We start from the raw sequence: 14,462 nt of genomic DNA on the forward strand, positions 1-14,462 counted from the left end.
CAGGCCACTCCTCGCAGAGGAGTTTGAGTTCAGTATACGAGCAATGCTCTCCTGTGTTTAATGATAGCAGGCACTCCTGTAGTAAACTGCAGTTAACATTGCCACATCAAATTTTCCTTACAAGTAACAAATGGCTTTCCATCTGCTCCGATATACATTGCAATCCTCAACTTCTGACAGCTAATAGGAAAGAAAGCAATATTTTGCTGCACTTTAAGCATGGTCCTGTCAGGCACCGAGCATTTCCTGAAGACTCTCTCCTCCTTATTGTACTTAATGGCCTCCAATCCCATGGCACAAGAAAGCTTACGTCTGAAACAGACCCATCTTCCCTGCTCAGTCCCTGAAACCTAACTCAGTCCCAGGCAAGACTTAACAGCACGTAGAAACTCCTCCTGCATTTAGCTAGTCTAGAAGCTACAGTAGTCAGGGGAATCACAGGATCTGTTTGCACTGAGCAGCCTTAGCAAAAATGCCCCCTTCATTTTCGGCACTGCTGCCCTATTTCTTTGTTCTGTAAGACTGCAGAACTACCTACTGAATGAACAAAAACATTAAGAGGAGCATTTATGACGCACTAACAACTTCACATTTTGTGTCTTATCACTCTGGAAAGAAAGAAATCTCTGGCTTCCTGTTAACATATCCCTGACTATACAAATTAACCTAATGCATGTTCTCAAAGCACAACTGCTTGCTCGTAGAGTGTAGAAAATAGCACTAAAAAAACAAATGGGAAATGTGTTGCAGGATAACCATACCACTATTTTGTTTTCAACTGTGAAGGCAGATATGTTTTTAAGCTAAGTAACATTGGATAAAATCTGAGAGAAGATAAGACTTTCCATGTAAAGACTCAGTTTTCCTAAAGAACAGCAGAGTAACTGTGGATTTCAGTACTGGTGGTTTGGGGATTTTTGGATTGTTCATTTTTAACAATTTTTATTGAGATATGACTAACCTGAGTGAGCAAACACAAATCCTGTAATTCTATAACCTGAATTCATGCTCTGTAAAATGGAGATTGTAACATTTTCTCTTCTTCTTCATCCTAGTCCTTGCTTTTACACTTTTTTTTTTTTTTAAACTTTATAGCCACTGCCTCTAAAACAAGTGCCATTCTCCTCCCTCTGTGATCTCACAGATAGCTTACTACTCTCCAGTTTCACTTTAAACTGCACTGACAAACTGCTCTTCAAAAGGATACATAGATTTAAAATTTAAAAATACTGGTTATTACCTTCTGTATAAGAGTAGGGTCCCATTGCATCAAGCACTGCATAAACACGTACTGAAACACGGTCAAACTAGCACACAGCTCAAGACAGATAAAAGGCTGAAGAAAACATGTACAAGTTTACCCCACTTTTTGCAGCGAGGGAACAGCATTCTTGAGTACTTAAGTGGCTTCCCATCAGGAACCGAGCAAATACATAGTTCCATGCCTATCCCCTTTTTCATGCAGTAACAGACCATCTCAAAATTTTTAGTTTCCTTCCAAGTGTGCTACCCTTCCTCCACTCTCCTCAGAGCAAGCTTGACAAGAAACAAATACGAAGACTGGAATTTGCAGAGGATCAAGGCCTTTATCAGAATTTTATCTGTAAGCAGATGTATCTGGAAACAAGAAAGAGACAGGATGATATAAAAAGCAAGCATCTTCATAAAGAACTCTCTGAGCCAGAAAAAAGCAACATGGTACACTAGCTAGGAAGAATACCTGAATTGCCATTCATTTGCAACCGCTCTCCCCTCCACTCACAGCTCTGATGAACTGCCCATCTGAGCAGAAGTCTACAGACAGAAGCAAAAGCCTGTGAAAAGCATGGAAGCAAGGCAGACAACGGCGACATGGAAAGAGGAAGCAGCTGAATACAGGAGTTGGGAAGAAGGAACTAGCCGATATTAGAAGGCTCTGGGGGAAAAAGACAAGACAGTTTTGCAGCCATCACAGACAGACCAAAGGAGGACAGCAAACAGAGGTCTAGATCCATCATTACAAGCGTGTTTCCAGTGCCCCCACCTCACACAGTAAGTTCCCAGTAACAGCTGTGCAGACTTCTTATCCCCTTCCCTACACACAGGAGCACAGAGCAAGTCGTGCCACCTTCCTGGTTCCACTTCCATCCTTTCTGTTTACTGGCCAAGGAGCATGTCAGAGTGGAAAGCACAGCTGAGCTATACGATGTTCAATTCTTGCTCACTAGGCTATTATTTTATTTCTAATAAAGGACACTGACGTAGGCTTATTCTTCAGCCTTTTCCTCTTCTGGGACAAGAAGTCACCATGTTTCTCTTCTCCTTCCACAATCCACCATATCCCAAAGAAGAAAACATCAATAACCTCTCTGTGATTAGGGCTTTGGTGGAGCTAGCCCTGAACTACACTGCAAGAACTGTCTCAGCATTTCTTACTGCTGTTTGCAGAAGGTCCCTGTCTGAGGCCGAACCCAGAGGAATCCTAGTCCAGGAGGAGCAAAAACCAAAGACCTATTGGGATATTGCACAGCAACAAAGGAACAGTGCAAATGGTCTCGGCTTTTGCAGATTTACTCTTTATCTCTAGGACAAGAGCTTGATTGCATCAAACAAGGCTACTGGGCAGCAAGTCTGACACTAGCTCCCACATTTGCCAACCAGAACAACTGATTCAGAAGACAACCACCCCCTTGCTTTACACCCAGATTATATGCAAAAGCATACGGGCAACACTATTCCCTGAAAGAAGGACCAGAAAAAACAGGCGCATCCCTACTTCACCCCTCTCAGCAATCAGCTTATACAAGGAAACATCTGCTGCAATCAAAGGGCATCCGTAGGTGGCAAAGGCGATGCCCGTTTGCCTGTGGTCTGGCACAAGTGGGAGCCCGGTGCTGATGGCATCTCCGCAAGCAAGGCTGTTTCTACTCAAAGGAAGAAGGAGCATCTGTGCATCTGCTACAGAAGCAGCAGCGGGGGCGAGCGCTGTTTGGTTGCCCATGGGGTTTGCAATGCCAGGCAGAGCGGCATGGGAAGAACAACGAGTGATGACAGCGTAGGGATGCTCTTCACAGCACAGCCGTAGATCCTGTCTAGCAACCGTCATGAAAACTCTTAACCCAGCTAGTGTTTTGCTCTGTCTTTCAATTAAAAAAAAAGAAAAGAGAAAAAAATAAAAACAGCATTCTGGATGCCTGAAGCAAAGCAGTAATAATTGGTTCCAAATCTTAAATGAAGCAACCTGCCTTTAAAAATAACTGCAAAGAAGTGCATTGCTGTTGCTTAGGAAACAGGTTTTCTCCCCCCAACACTATCTTCTTTTTTCTTTCTCTAAGACAATAAAATATTAATGAAACAAATTTAGTGAAAAGCATAGCAGGCACAGTTTTAATTATTAATAAATGTGGCAGCTGCCATGGAGGGTGATTTCCACAGTGACTGTCCCTAAGCCCCCATATTTAATTATTCCATTGTGATATTTCTCATCACAAGAACTTGGTATCGACATCAATACCCAACTGACTGTAAGAAGACACTGGAATTAGCCACTGGATTGCCAGTTCTCAAAATATATGTTCAACAAGAGAGGTTAATGCACCACGTCCAGTTCTGTCTGTAAGCTGTCCTGAGACCTCTGTTCAAGTTTTAATCCCAGTCGCTACCTGTGTGACCTTCAAGTCACTTCATTCTCCTCTACTTCACCCATAGATTGAGGCTAACAGTACTGTCTTTCTCCAACTTTTCTTTTAGGGCTTCTCTATACAAGGGAATTATTTCGGAGGGCTAATTGAGTTCCAGAGGAGCTTTAAATTCACACCTGACTTGATCTGAATTAGCTTTCAAACACAGAGAGGCTTTTATTCAGTTAAAACTATGAAACTGTGATAACAGCTCCACAGGTGTGCCCAGATTCTATAGGAGCAGACACCATGCAAGTATCCGATTTCCTTTCCTCCTTTTGTTCCTTTTTTTATTTTAAATCAACCACAAAAATTAGACTTCTATTTTCTATTCATTTGATTGAAAAAGCAATTAATTTGCAAGGGAATTAACATTGTTTCTTGGCCAGCTCTTGGATTTAAATCAGTTGTCTGTGGCAAGTTCTTGGCATTCATCTTGTGGGAACAGGTGGAAACAAACTGAACTCATTTATACCTTGAATGTAATATACAGTACCCTCTTCCTATTGTTCTCTTGGATGGTGTCAGAAATGTCAAGAAATGTTAACTGAATACACCAAAGGACATTGTGCACACGTACACTTCTGTTCCCCATTTCCATTTCTGTATTGCATAAGCATACATTTTCAACCAGTGAAAATCAATAGATTATGTCTTATAGCTACATTCAGAGACACACACAGAAAACCCAACCACTACGCAATGGAGACAGCTTCAAGAATCCACGGTAGGGCCAGGGCAAAAAAATTTTTTTTTTATGTTCGCAGAGAACCTTTTTGGGGGAAGAGGGCTGGAGGGTTAGGTAAATCAAGCTTATGCAAACACACTTTTCTTTGTTTCTCAGAAACCAAAAACAGATAACCTCCCTGGAGGAACGAGCTGGAGAAAACAGAGCTCAGACTGCTGCCTAAAAAGACAAGAGAAGGAACATTTCAGGGGATATAGTTAGAAGAACCTTTGCGACAGAAAAATGTAGTTGTTATTTTAAAGGAAAGGAAACATTTTTCCCTTTGTGGAATCTGATACTCTTAAAAGACATGGGGAAAAACAGATGAAGATTTGGCTGTTTCTGGAGGAACTGGTAACATCACAGAGACACCAAGAGGTAATCTTGTGGGTACACACATACACAGACTTTTTTATTTATATGTCTGCATGTACACAGACAAGTAACTATTGTAGACTTTTCGAGCATAGCACAATGTGATCTTGAGCCTGCCTCCAGTCACTATAGTCGCAAAAATATATACATAAAAAAACTGACCACAGAAAGGTGCAGATCTTCATTATGTCCAGACTGCAGGTGCAGCACCACACTTAGAATGAATCAATAGAGCTGATGAAACCTTTAGTTTAACCACTTCAGATAATTCCCTTGTATCATTCAGCTGACAGCAGCCATCTAAAAACTCATTAATTCCAGTCAGTTTTGAGGAACATCCCCTGCAGTATCCACTGCTGCATTTAATTAAGTGCAGATACGGTTATTGATTTACAGTTCAAATAATCACTGTCCCCAACAAGTTTAGAAAAATGCCGCATTTTTATAACTTCAAAAAGGCTACTTCTTGCAGGGCCAGAGGAACAGCTGCAGTTTTCTCCTTTTTTGCCTTTATCCAAATCTTCACATGGCTTAATGGAGTGTGGAATAGAGCTCTAGGGGTGGTGCTGGAAGGGTGGTAAGCAGAGAAAAGAAGGCCTGTGGAAGGAGTATTTGTGGAATTTATTTAGCAGGCAAATTTTTCTTTAGACAGGAAAAACCACTGCAGCTAAATACCTTGTTTTTATGGAAACTGTGCACAGGGAATAGAATTCATGAGGTTGAAGTGTGGAAAATAAGAACAAGTGAAAGGAGGAGGAAGATAAAGACAAGCAATCAGATGTTCACAATCTCCAGCTGTTGTTGCTTTACCTAGCTAATCACAGATCTGCCCATCTTGAAACCAATCTTATCACCAAGCTATAGTATGCCAAGTCATTGAAATGCATACTGAAAAGGTAAGATACACAGCTGTACCTGTATACTAGCTAGGAACTGAATGACTGCAGAGGAGATATCCAAATTTGCTGCTTTGTCCAAAGGGTACTGCTGTGTGGATTTTATAAAAGAGGCAGAGACTGAAAACTAAGTGTGTGCATAAATCTCTATCCCCATTTAACGTCCTGTCTTCAAATGCCAGCTATTACAGACTCTCCAGATATAGCTGCAATGCAAACAAGGGACTTCACATGACAAAACCAGGCAGGCTCATGGGACGCTGTGCAAGGATAATGAGGGAAGAGCTGTGTCACAGCCTAATATCTCACTTCCACCAGCCTTACCTGAGCTTCAGTACATCATTCATCACACCCAAGCCTGCAACAATCAGCACAACTGAGGTTAGAGGATTCCTCCACATGTCAGAACAAAAAAAATACTAAAAGTAGGTCATTTTGAACTAATGCTTTCTGCAGAACTCTGGTGCTGTGATTTAAATATCACAGCATGGGGTATGAATGGCATAAAGATACCTGCAATCATTCCTTAATTTTTGGGGTGAGGATACATCTTTAGAGACTAAATGATGAATCCAGTCCCCTATGCCCAAAAGGCTAAACAGCACTGAAAATGGAAGCTAGTTTAGTCCCTTTTCACTTCTTATCACTTTATGATGAGGCCATTGGTATGACGTTTTAACAGGGTTTACATCCTTACTAGCTTTCTAGGACAGATAATTTTTTTTGTTCTATACTTGTCCCATACGTGTACATGAATTTCTTGGACTGAGAGGGGATCCTAGTTGTTACTAGCAGAAAAAATAAACCATGAACTCACATATGGTAACAGACAGTCCTTGTGTTAACGAGCTTACAATCTAAATCGGCAGCCCAGCAAAGGCGCAGAAGATATGTCATTTCAGCAGTAAGAAAGCACAGAAAGGAAGCAATTTCCTCAAAGGTCACCTAGTAAATCTGAAGCAGAGCTTAAAACTAAACCGAAATCTCCCAGATCCCTAATTCAGTGCTCTAATTGCTCATCTCACAGATCTCAGTAAGATACTTCAACAGAGATTTTCATCATCAGATCTGTTTATCTTGCATATATTAGTGAATATTCTTCATTAAAAGACAAAATTTGAAATAAATTCTTATAGAAATGTGCATTTAAAAGTAGGGAAGAGATTTTCCCAAACACAGCACAAAGACTGGAAAACTCAATTCCAATTAAAAGCAATAGAAACTAGTTGTCAAGATCACATTGGCCTCTGAACTCTCCAGCCTAAGGGAGTAACAAGAACTTGAGAACTGTTACGGTGTCTTCTTTACATATGTAACACATGTATTTACATATATATATTTTTATATATATATATATGTATATTTTTATATATTTACATATATATTTATATATAAAAACATATATTTACATACATATATTTACAAAAGGACCAGAATTTTTTTCCCTTCAATGCTAATTTCTTTGGTTGCAAATTTAGGGTTGAGCACATAAACCTATGGAATGAAAGCATTCATAGGTCAACTAGATAGATGAAGTGCCCTTAGTTCAAAGACACAAATTAATTGCTTTGCAGAATATAAGAGTAGGAAGCAAGAGCATAATAAGGAAAATCCAATTAAATACTTTCTCTATAATTACAACCTCAAACTAAAACCTATGACAAATTAAATATGAACAAAGTTCGCCTTCCTAACTGATTTAATATTGGGCATCTTGATTTCTCAACTGACCAGTCAGAATAAGAGCTACAGCAGAAATACAGTGCCTTTCAACTCCCACACTAAGACACTTATTTCTCAGCAGTGCTGATAATGTTCCAATATAGCTGTGATGGGGCCCTTGTAAATAGGAATATGTTTAATAAATATATATCAGACTAGCAGTGAAGCCCCAAGCTTCAGATGTCCACAGCCTTGTCGTGAAACAAAATACGAACATATGCTAGAAAAAAGTACTGAAGTCATACATCAGCATGGAAACCACACATCAGCACAGATGACTTTGTGCATGTAGCTATTAAAGGATGCCCAGTAATAAAGCAGGGGCTGTACTTGACTGATCCACCAGTCTAACTACAAATGGTTTGGACCATCACATGCCTAGACATGTTGACTACAACACATGAAGGAATTCTTCAAGCCCTTTCAAAATAATCATACTGCACTGCTTCAGGAAGAACCTACATAAAACAACAAGCTTCTGTTGTTCTTTCCCCACAATCCATGCATTAGAAACTATTAACTCTCGTCGCCATTATTTACCCAACACACAATCTTCCAGGCATTCACACTCCTAAATACAGTTCAACTTCTTTTGCTTAGTCTTAACCTTTTGTCTGACCAGGAGGCTCCTTTCTGAAAAGGGTTCAAACTCCACAGTCAAAGGTCACAAATTCCTAACATCTAAGGGTTGTCAGGAAAAAAAAAAAAGTCAGTGACTTAAAGTTTGCATTGCCTAAGCCATAGATATGTTACTTTCCTAAGGACCTCATTATCAAGTATCTGTATCTCAAATTGTGCCCATTGCCTGCTGTTCTTTCACCAGGTACCACTCAGAAGAGTCTGGCTCCATTTTCTTTGCCTGTGCACCACTCCCCCCTCTCCCCCACCAAGTATTTATAAACATAGTTAAGATCCCCCCGAGCCTTTTCTTCCTGAGGTTAAATAATCCCAGCTCCCTCAGCTTCTCCTCATATGACAGATGCTACAGTCTCTTAATCATCCTCTTGGCCCTTTGCTGGACCCATGTCCATGTCTTTCACGCACTGGAAAGCCCAGAACTGGACACATTACTCCACATGTGGTCTCATCAGTGCTGAAGAGAGGGGTAGCATCACCTCCCCTGACCTGCTGTCAACACTTCTTCACTACTAGGGTGGAAAGGAAGGGTCCTTTAGTCCATCAGTAAATTTGCACTCAGTAACTACTGGAAAAAAACCTTTTTGTTTCACATTGCAAGGTTTCATTTGAAAGGGGATTCACTGTTAAATAAATGCTGAAGACATTATAAAAGAGCAATTTAATTTTAAAACTATAACTACCTGGACGATTTGGATCAGTACCAGGAGAAAGTACCTTTCTCACCCAGAAGCAGGGTAAAACCCAGCAGCAGTTAGTGAGAATGGAACGTCCGAGGCTCTGCGGTTAAATGTGTAAGCTGACCTTGGCTCAAAACTGCTTGTGCTTTGCTCAGCCACACAGCCTGGATGCAGACCTCATCTTTTCAATAAATCCCTGAGATAAAAGATATCTAAATGGATGATTCCCACTTCTAAAGACAGCTCTCGCTGGGAAGCATCGGGGTGGGAAGCTGGTTACTGCTCTTCTTTAAAATCTTGGCCATTAAGCTACAAGGATCTCAATACTCTTCAGAAAATGGAAGCTTTTCCATTAAAATCTATTAAGGGTAAACCAAAATAACAGAAATTTCGCTAAATAATTGAGTATGATGCAATTTGATGGCCCAAGGCTAAAGTAAAATGTTTAGCAGAGTGCTCTAAAAAGCATGAGAGATTGTATTTCATTTCTTAAGCTAAAAAAATGTGCAGTTCACAAGCTGTTTCAGATTTCACACCAGAGCTAATATTCACTGGGTTTTTTTTCTCCCCTCTATAACACTCTGCTGATTACTTAAAAGCAGTCACCTTTAGTGTGCAACCAAAAAGCTTTTAAATTTGCATTAAAAAGAAAATTTGCTCTCCTCCAATTACAATAATCTCTGGTACTCTGTTTGGGCTAATGTGTTTATAAAGTGAGGTAAAATCTCTGAAAACTATTGTATAAGCCTTGTTTATCACTGAAAATCTTCCATTTGTTTCCAGATAGTAGTAGTAATATAGGGAGATTCATAATCTGTTTACAAGGGACCTTCATTTCTGTAGTTAATCAACTGCATTTTTTTTAATACAAAATGCTAAAGTTAAATAGCCAAAAGGATTAAAATAATAAAATGCCTGGCTGGACAATGATTCTTTACATCTGTTTTCACAAAAGTTATATTTTTGTGAGCTAAGAAAAAAAGAAAAAGGGGAAATGGACCTCTTAAATTTTTATCAGCCCTTAGGAGGACGGTGCATTTAGAAGCCTCAAGGCAGAGTCATCTAAAAAACCCAAAGCATAAAGCATCTCTTTCTAATGAGCCTGATTTTCAGAGGAACACCTGCAACTCCCACTGAAATTGATGGAAACAGCTTGTTCTGTGGACACTGAGAACCTTCAAAAACAGGGTCCAGACTAACTCCAAATCAATTTCTTGTGCCTTTCATTAAACTTCTGTAAATATTTTGTTGATATACTTTAAACAGGAGGGACAGAAAGAGTTTCTATCAGGAACTTATTTCTCACCTTAAAAACAAAGAGGAGCTTCCCACATTGCTGTATTCCATGATTTTACTGCAAGTCTGTGGATTTTTGATATTCTTCTGAAAGTCTTACCATCTTGAGGCATGCCACAGGATGAGAATCTCACCATTTAAGAAATAGATTTCTATTCGTCATAGCTGATTTTATTTTACTGTCATGAACTTTAATCCAATCTTGTGACTTAGGGCCATGAGAAAAAGATTTCTGACTCATGATTTTTCATTGCTTGGGGCAGGCAATCGTGACGTTTGGTGACTCTGATAATTGCTTGGATTTCAGGTCCTGAACGAGAAAAAAACAGAACACAAGCTCCAGGATCATACAGTCATTGGTTCCTAATTAGATCTTCTCTTTCAAACACAATTAACTTTGTGCAAAAGGGGGTAACAAGTCATCGTAAAACCAATAAAGAAAACAGTCCCACAACTAAGCACATTTTGCTGTTAACCCTTACGTACGTAAGCAGCTTAGATTCCTAACTAGCACTCCCAGGCACTTCTGCAACTCAAGCAAGCTCTTCCAGAAATACCCCAAATATCTAGTCAGGAGGGATTCACCTGCCAGATTAACATTCAAAGGCTTCCTAGCTTTCCACTGCCGGCTTTGACAGAGACATTTTGCAGGACTTCGACTGAAGATATTTGACTTTATCCCCACAAACATTCACACAGACCCTGAAACTTAGGCACTTACTCAGGTTAAGCATGTGGTGTTATGGTCCAAAAGATTCAGCCCTACAATTGCTTTCCTATTTTTTGCCATCTCTAGAATGGATGGAATACTCACCTGCTATGCGAAGCTGAGACGACACCTAATTAAAGCTAGAAAATAACTGTTAAATTGTTTGACAGAAAGTGCAATCTTAATTAAGAAATGTGTTTTGCAGAGCAATTGTACACTGTAAAAAGATCCAGGAACCATTCTGTTTCTCAGATTTTGCCAGGGCTTTCAGTGTGAATAGTCACTGACCGATACAGAGCTGTACCAACTAACATTTTCCCTCCACTTACTCTCTAAGAAGGAAGCATCCTACACTGACAGTTATCCAAGCCTAGGTGCTCCAGGGCTACGTGAAAGGCAACTGCAATGGATGGATATAGGACCTTCATTTCAGGTCTCCTCTGGAGTGAGGAATTAAAGCCTAAAGCATAGCTGTTTCAAAAGCATTTGTTTGTGATATTTTTCCTCCCCTTTCCTCAGGAGGACAATAAATGCTCATGCACTTCTGATCTACCCAGACACTCTAGGAACTTGAAAGCAACAGCAGAACACACAACAAGAGATACTCCCTGACAGGACAGATTAGGTATTAACAATTCAAACACGCTTATTGCACCACATCAGCAACTCCTATAAATAAGATTAAAAAACTTCTTCATAAAGTCACTCTGAAAGAAAAGCAACATGACTTCTGGTCTCACACCCCAAAACCACCACACAGTCTAATATCACTAGCATTAAGTCCATAAGAGTATGTGAGTATCCTGCTTGGGACCACTGGAATACTGTATGTATTATGTGCACAAATTAAAATAGGCAAAACAGGAGTGTTCTTATTGCTCTACTTGAAGAATACAAAATTGTTCAACAGCAACCAGCTAAGGAACATTTCACAGAAGAGGCGATTTTCATCCTCAGTCTAGAGTCCAGCTCTGACATTACAACCCGCCCAGAATCAAGAGCATATTCTAGCCTTGCCACACTGAAGGAAATGCAGAGAAGCTGAAGGAGCTACTTCACATCTTAGATCAGTATATGAGAGAAATTATACTGCAGAGAAGAATTATGATAACATTCAGCTATTGCTTGCCACATTATGCCTACAGATGTGGAGAAAATTCACAAAGGAAAGCACACTTCCTGCAAAGCTGGTTAGGTGAATGCATACCACTGTAAAGCTGCCTCATGGCCCTCTTCACCCCATCCAGGTCCTCACTCAGTCTTCTCTGCTGCAGTATATAATGTCTATTAAAGACTTTGCAGGCAGCTGTTGCCACACTTCAAGTAGTCTCATCAATAGCATAGTGATCACAGGTAATACGCATCCATGTCTAGGCAAAAGCAGACCTGGTATCTCCGGCCATCTGCCTTCACGATTGTTTGTCCAAACAAAAGAGCCACACTGCATCCAGCTGCTCTCCCCTAACTTCTCAACATCATCTGCTCCGTGCAAGAGTAAAAATGAGGATATTCAAACATATGGCACAAGGAGCAACTGAATGCTGCCCCGCTCGTGCAAAAGTTTAACCATACCACACAATACTAACAGCTATCTAGCTAAAGGAATCGTTATGACTACATTTTTCCTCTGAATCACCTTCTCATCTGCATGGGCTCTCTTTTATTATTGATTTAATTTGTTTTCATGACATTCCTCCACCTATTCTGTTGCAATTTTGCCAGCTATTGCAACATTTAATTAAGGGAATTTAAAGATTTAAACCGAGTTGGACTTTCTTAGAAGACCATCATGTATAAGAAACAAAAAATTAAAGCTACAATTCTTCAAAATGCTCTAATAATAAAATAACACTGGCTTTTTGCAAATACCCACAGAGGCAATGTCACCCAGGTTTATTGAGGAGGAGAGAAATAGCAGAGCAGCACTTGCATAGGAATTGGGGAAACAGACTTTACAGAGAAGAAACAGTTTCCCCTCCTGATAAAGAAGAAGGACTAACTGAGCAAAAGACTGGAAAGATCTGTAACAGCTAGTGTCTTAACAGCTTGAAAAAATTCATTTTAACACATACAAGTACAGAAGCAACCTTTCGCAGCAAAGGATAACATGCATTAATGCAAGGCAATGGGCTTAAAGCAAACCTGCATAAAGCAAAATTGTAATGGATGTCAAGCAAAAGGTTTATCTTGTCTTCAATGTGTCAAGATAAGCTATTTAAAGGGTATCTCTCACTCTAACAGGTTTCTACCAGAGACAGAAATCAAAGTTAACAGTGTTAGTGCTGGACATCTTCAAACAAGCAGAGCTACTGTGCTCCCTCTGGGCAGTTCTGCATGGCTACTAAATAGTGCAATTTCACCTAAGAGAAAAGAGTACTTTATACAGGTTGCATTTCAAAAGGTATTCCCACACGTGGAGCTTAATGCCTTTTATTTATCTTGTGTAAATGGCCTGTTACGGTTCAGAACACTTCTGAAGTTCAATTTGTAAGTATTTTTTGAACTCAGGAAATTCTTTAATAGTATTATGGCGTGGAATATTCAGTTAGACAGCTAAACATGGCATTTCTCGTCTGAAGAAATGTGCTTCTCCCTTGCCTGTTAGGAAGCATTTATGAAGAAATGCACAACTAGATTTTTTAGAGAAAAAGCCATCTGAAGAACCAGAGAAGACTGGACTGGCACTAAGGCAAGTCAGTACTCAATTCTTGTTCAGGCAAGTGTCTGTTTACTTTGAGACGGCAGATGTCAGCTCAAAGAGCTTAGGCTATCTTTCCAGTGTATTACACAGTAGGGAGTTACAATCTCCCACCCGTGCAGTGATCACATCCTTCTTTTGTTTAAAGGGCTGCGTACATGACTAAATGGAGTCACAGCTACCCCTTCATTCAACATTCAGGTCTGTCTCTGCAATCTGTTATCAAACGGTATTGCCTTCCCAAATGCATTACTGGACAGATCATGACACGGATTTTGTTTTTGTCTTTTTTTAGAGCTCTGATATTTAAATACAGCATTACTCAGCAAGAACAGTAATTTGCTTCGGTTACTAAGAGAAGAAAAGCAATATGCATAATGGAACAGAGGTATGGAAATGGAAACAACAAAACCCAAGGTTAATGCCATTAAATCAGCACAGACTTGCTCGCTAGGCTGAGCAAGCCAAGCTCTCTAGTTTCTTCTTATCAAACAGGCTCTCTTTTCTTCTTCTCTGCACGTAGAATTTGGAATGGACTGGCATATGAAACTGCAAGTTCTACAGCAAGTATTTTTTTTAGATCTATCAAGTTGGAACAATAACTTAACATTCAGAAATAGCAAATTCACTGCTTAGATTTAAGGAAGGGAAAATGTTTCTGTTCTGTAAGCCTGATCTAGATAAAATACACAGATTTAGAACAGATTTGGAAGGCAAAGATAATTAAAATGTACTGAGGTAAAGAAAGATAAAGACTTCCAAAGGCCCCTGAAGTGAAGGACTGAGGACGCTAGAACTGCAGCTGATGTCAGACCTATAAGACGGGGGGATAAATCAAATAATATTGATAACTGTAAGCAGCAAGAAACAACACAAATCCAGCCACAAAGTATCAACTAAATAACAAGAAGATAGGAGCTTTGCTGTATTCTTTGAGGGAAGAGCAACAATGTTGTAAAGAACTGGAGTTCAGCTTATTTGCTTTCTGGTTTATAAGTGGTAAGGTCACACTTGCATCAAACTAAAAAAAAAAATCACAATGGTTCTCTATAGCCTCGAAGGCT

General features: G+C 39.8%; 1 protein-coding gene across 7 annotated transcripts in view; it reads right to left on the reverse strand.

Moving 5' to 3' along the window:
• The window catches only part of SGSM2 (small G protein signaling modulator 2), a 79,163-nt gene that overhangs the window by 42,370 nt on the left and 22,331 nt on the right, over positions 1–14,462 (reverse strand). Inside the window, exon 3 of one of the 7 annotated variants that reach the window (XM_026106625.2) lies at positions 10,002–10,301. The exons of the other annotated variants lie outside the window; for them this stretch is intronic. The gene's annotated coding sequence lies outside the window, so the exon portion shown is untranslated. The remainder of the gene's footprint in view (positions 1–10,001; positions 10,302–14,462) is intronic. 7 annotated transcript variants of the gene reach the window in all.

This window comes from Dromaius novaehollandiae, chromosome 19, assembly GCF_036370855.1.
Source record: "Dromaius novaehollandiae isolate bDroNov1 chromosome 19, bDroNov1.hap1, whole genome shotgun sequence".
Lineage (NCBI taxonomy): Eukaryota > Metazoa > Chordata > Aves > Casuariiformes > Dromaiidae > Dromaius > Dromaius novaehollandiae.